The sequence below is a fragment of the Echinops telfairi genome, unplaced genomic scaffold (assembly GCF_000313985.2).
Source record: "Echinops telfairi isolate 266 unplaced genomic scaffold, ASM31398v2 ScPeMD7_4;HRSCAF=17, whole genome shotgun sequence".
Taxonomy (NCBI): domain Eukaryota; kingdom Metazoa; phylum Chordata; class Mammalia; order Afrosoricida; family Tenrecidae; genus Echinops; species Echinops telfairi.
In genome coordinates, this window is record NW_022103900.1 from 12,145,842 (window position 1) to 12,151,159 (window position 5,318).

A 5,318-nucleotide genomic window follows, 5' to 3' on the forward strand; every position below is an offset into this window, starting at 1 on the left:
TAGCCTTTTTAAAAAATTGCTTTTTTCATTTTTGTAAAAATATAAATAACACAATATTTTCCGATTTAACATTTTTCATGTGTACAATTTAGTGACATAAGTTACATTAATCATATTATGCAGAAGCACCAATAGCTGTTGCTAAATTTTTTAAGTTTATGGGAACCAAGAAGAACACAACAGACACTGTGCTAGATTCAACTCATGATGTTAACGAGGTTAGAGAGTCTCTCAGTTCTCTGTCGAGCTGTGACCGGCTGAGGCTGTGCGGCAGTAAGGGACGATGACCTCGTGACGCTGTTGCGGCACTAGACCTTTAGTCTTTGGGCGCCCAGGACACTTCTGTTCTGCAAGGATATATAATAACGAATTTCTGTCTCCATTTACTAAAAGAAAATAGAAACTGAACAGCCAGCAGAAAGCTTTGCCAACACTGAAACAAAGGGTGAAGTTAGTAATTGCTGCCAGAGGATATGGAAGAGGAGCAAGCATGTACAGACTCTCAGAACACTGATGGGATGATTGAGCTGTGAGTTCTGCCTCCAAGCAAGAAGGCTGGGGGCCGCGGCTGGAAAGGAGGCAAGAATACCACAGCTCCTCCTCCAGACCAGAGCTGAGGATCGGTGCTGAGAGTCAAACAACTGGAGACATTCTGAAAAATAATCCTTTTTTACCTTAGGAGAGTATAAAGGAAGCCTCTTGGGGAGTTCGGAGTGTTGATACATCAGAGTCTGGCCGGAGGAATTATTGGGGTCAGAGGTGTTAAAATCAAAGTACTTTGTGAAAACACTCAAGCGTTTCCAGGAATGCTATCCTCATTCTACGGGCAGAGTCGTTCTTATTGGAGGAAGACTTGATCGGGTTGTAGAGTTCATAAAGATCATCCATGATCTTCTATCTGAGTCACCCATTAAAGGACTTGCACAACCTTATGATCCCAATTTTTACGATGAACCTCTGATTAAAGTGGTTCTACAATGATGTTTAGGGTCGCTGTGGCTGGCCTGTGAGGGTCCCCATGAGGGAAAGAAGTAGTTTTCACAGAATGCCTTCTTGTTGTCCATCTACAAGAGATTATGATGATATGAGCCCTTAAAAAGGACCTCCTCGTCCTCCTCCTCTTCCTCATCCTTCTCCTTAAAAGGTGGGTAGGGGGGGATCTTCCTTTTCCCGCACCACCACCACCTAGAGCGGGGGAATGAATAATGGCTCATGAGAGAAGAGGGAGACCTGGAATCCGTTATGTTGGCATGGTTGGTTTCAGTGTTGATAATATTTAGGATTCTGCTGTAGATACATGGAGCCAATCAGAGTGGCAGATAGCTTATGAACCACAAAGTAGCTCAGGATATGATTATTCCTGTGCAAGACATTGAGGATCATATGGTGATCTTGGTGGACTTATTATTATTATACAAGTAACTATTTCCCAAAGCTTGATTGAATCTATTCTAGGCAAAGGTGGTCAGCGGATTAAACAAATTCATAGTGAGTATGGTGTTTCAATCAAAATTGATGAACATGTAGAAGACCAGATCATTACCATTAAAGGAACGTAGGACCAGATACAGAATGCACAGTATTTGCTGCAGAATAGTGTGAAGCAGCATGCAGACACTGAAGGATTCTAAACCAAGTTGTTTGTTTTTTTTATAGTGTCCAGCAGTATTCTGGAAAGTTTTCCTAAGACTAGTGAAGAACTGAAGGAGTCCTGCATCTTTTGTTTTGTTTTGTATCTGCTTCTGTTTAAAAAGCCAACCTTCCTCTGCACCCTAGGTGTTCTTCATTTGAGGTATAGTGAAATCTTTGCTATCCACCCAGATGTAATGTTCTAGTTTCTTACAAACCAAGGTGGGAGGGGAAGGTGTGCAAAACCTAGCAATGGCATTTCAAAACAGCAGCAGAGTGAATGAATTTTATTTTTTTTCATTGTTAGTGGTTTAATAAAAATTCCCCCTATAATGATTGTGAACACCTTGCATTTGCGGTCACTCTAACCTTAGAGGGGTAGGAACGGGGAGAGAAAGTAACAATAACAATAACTCACATGTCCTTGGCATTCAATTCAGAGCAGCATGCACAATGTGATGCTCTTTTGTATGAATCGTTTTGTGATTTTTAAAATAATAGCCCACCTATTTGATGTGGTCATTTTTTTAAAAGAATCCTTTTTCAAATGGCTCAATACCTCAACTTGCTCCCAAACTAAACACTAGATTTGATTTTCAGCTCCTCTCTTGGATGTAAGTGTCTCTCTTCTTGGACACAGGCAAAATATCTTGACAAACTGACTGCTGGGGACTTGATGGCTCGAACATCCATTGTTTGGGAAGAAATTCCATCACACATATCCAAGTTTATAAGAAGCCCAGGTGTTGTTTTATTTGCTTGTTCTTGCAGATAGTTGGCCCTACTTTGCAACAGTTTTCTGTGTTAGTAGTGATAAAGAACCCAGATGTGGAAGCAATACTTAAAGTCGTGTAGTGATGTGAGAGTAAAATACATAAGCCTAATTTGGAAGCAGGTTTCTGGATCAGAATAATCCTGGTCTATGGAAGTGAATGGTGGCTGAATAAATTCTGATTATTTTTATTAGATAATTCATCATTTAGGGACTTAAACTGTCAACCTGCTAATGTCTTTTAGTTGAACTTTGTTTTATATATCATTGTTTTTCCATTGTGTGCAAATGTACCATTTGTCTGTTGTATGTTGAATTATGTAGGAAATGTTTGTGAACAATTTTTTTTAAAGACAAGAAAAACAGATATTTTCTCTCAACAGATAAATCCAGAAGATGACCAGGGAGCACAACATAAATTTCAACTATAAAGATAGAAGATTTGTCACAAAAGTGAAGAAGATGCATTAATTGCCTCATGAATTGCAAAAATGAGAATAATGTCTCTAAAGGTTCCAATGAGGTTCAGATTGCTCTAATTTTCTCTGACAGACCAGGGAAATCTGTATCAGAATATTGTGAATAGATGTAAGTAGAAGGTAAAATTCCAGGGGAGAACTGTTATTTCATCAAATACAGGGTCTCAAAGTAATTTTGTTTAAATGTTTGAGAAGAAAGAGAATATGTTGAAACTGAGTATGGCAGCAATTATACAATACTGCTTGACATGATGAATGATGGCATGTTATGATATCTGTATTAGCCCCCAATAAAATGGGTTTGGGAAAAAATAATTCAATTTTATAGGAATGGAATTTCTTAAGGATAGGGTATTTTAGGTACTTGTGGTTTGGGTTTAATCTGTGGAGGTCCATTGAAGGTCTTTATCAGAGAGATGTTGTTTGTTATTAAAACTGTATTTGAGAAAAAGTAACTTGATTGATAGTTGCCAGTCCAATACTTTCAAGTTCGAGAGGAGAGAAAGTAGAGTGAATGTTGGGATCAGTTGGAAAGTTATCACAGAAGTTAGGGTGTAAGACAATAAGAAGCTGAGTGTAGGTAGTAGGATTGGGAACAGCAAGACAAGGTCAACTGCAGCTATTTAAGAGAAAGAACTGAGAAGATGTGGCAACTATATCTTATTCACATTAGTACATCCAATATTCAACTCCAATAAGAAATATCAAATGAGGCAATGTGGTGAAACTTGAGCTAAGTAGGAATGTGTCACCAATTACCACTTCAAAGGTCACAAAAATAAAACCAAAAAAGCTTTTCTATTTGGATGCAATTATTCAAACACAATTTGGGAACAGCATCTCACTTGTATGCTGCTGACCAAAATTTAGTCAGTCCCCTCAATTAGGCCTTTTCATCTGTGGAACGGATCCAAGCCAACAGTGTTCCTTGGCCCCTGATGTCCTTTCCAAATCATATCTGACAGAGAGAGAACCCTCTGTCTGTACTCAAGATAGAAAATAACCTTAAATTCTTAAGCAATGTGAACTCATTATCATTTAAAAGGATTTTTAAAAACACAGAGGTTATGAATTTGACCATATAAAAGGTCCATTTAGCTTGTCGGTGCTTAAGGTAATGGTGTACAATGAGGTCAGATTTGAAGGTGGCAAAAATAACAACAAAAAGAAAACTGTCAAAAATTCTTAAAGCATTGTAAAAGCTAAGGCAGAAAGCTGTTTTACATTTTGATTTTGTATACATTGACTTATAGTGAATTATATATTTTGTCCAAGTCTATTTTGTTTATAAGTAATAGTTAATCAATCCAATTTTTATTACCTAAAATGAACTATGTGGAAAGCTATTCTAAATATCTCCTGATCATGTATGGTTGCATGATGTAGGTAGAATATTTCATTTTGAAATGTTATGTAGCATTCTTTGAAAATCCCGGGTGTTCATGCTGACATACTTAGCTCTCATATTGGTTGCCAGTTATCCTCTCTGCAATATTCTTCTATGTAGAACATTCTAAGATTATCCAGAAACTCTTGAGATGATGAGACTTCACAAAATCATGAAATCTTAAATTTGGAAAACACTTTAGAAATTATATAGCCAGCCTCCCACTCAGGATAGAAATATCTTCGCTGACAAGGATATCCCTGACAGAAATTATCACCCAGACGGTGTTTAAATGCTTTGCAAGTATTCTGCTCTGTAGATTCTACTACACAAAAAGATCTCTCTTCTATATACTTATCCAAGGCATTTGTGAAATTGTTGAACAAACTAAAACCAAATGCTAAGTCTGCAACACGGGAGACCTATTAAAAATATCATTTCTTGCCTGTCTGGTTTTTTTTGTTGCTATTGCTTTGTACTTGACCTTATTTCACAGTCTTTCCCACAATGATATGACAGATTATAAGACTTAAAGTGCAAGGAAATTTTGAGGCAAAGGAATTTCAAAATGAAAAGTCCAGGCAGTCGGTCTAGGGTATATACTCCCAATGCTTCTCACCTTCTTAATGCCACCACCCTTTAACACAGTTCCTCATGTTGTGGTGATCCCCAACCATAACATTATTTTCCTTGCCACTTCATAATTATAATTTTGGTACTGTTACGAATCAGGCAAGCCCTGTGAAAGGGTCGTTCGACCCCCAAAGGGGTCGTGACCCACAGGTTGAGAACCAGACATATGCAATTAATAGGGCGTGACTTGTTTTTTTGTGAATTCATAATAGCTTCTTGTAATCACCATTTATTTTCCAAGTAACTATCAATGATGATTTATTTTGGAATTCTTCCAGGGCTAAAGGTTTCTTTTTCCAGAATATGTTTGATATACCATGATATATTGATTCGTCAGCACAACGTGATTTTGATTTGTTGTGGTTGTTTGGGCCGTGGGTGTTGTATACCATGCAGAGGAATGCAGGTGACAAACTAG

General features: G+C 37.7%; 1 pseudogene; it reads left to right on the forward strand.

Moving 5' to 3' along the window:
• Window positions 1-473: 473 nt before the first annotated feature.
• On the forward strand, window positions 474-1,631 carry LOC101648465 (annotated as a pseudogene).
• Window positions 1,632-5,318: the final 3,687 nt, after the last annotated feature.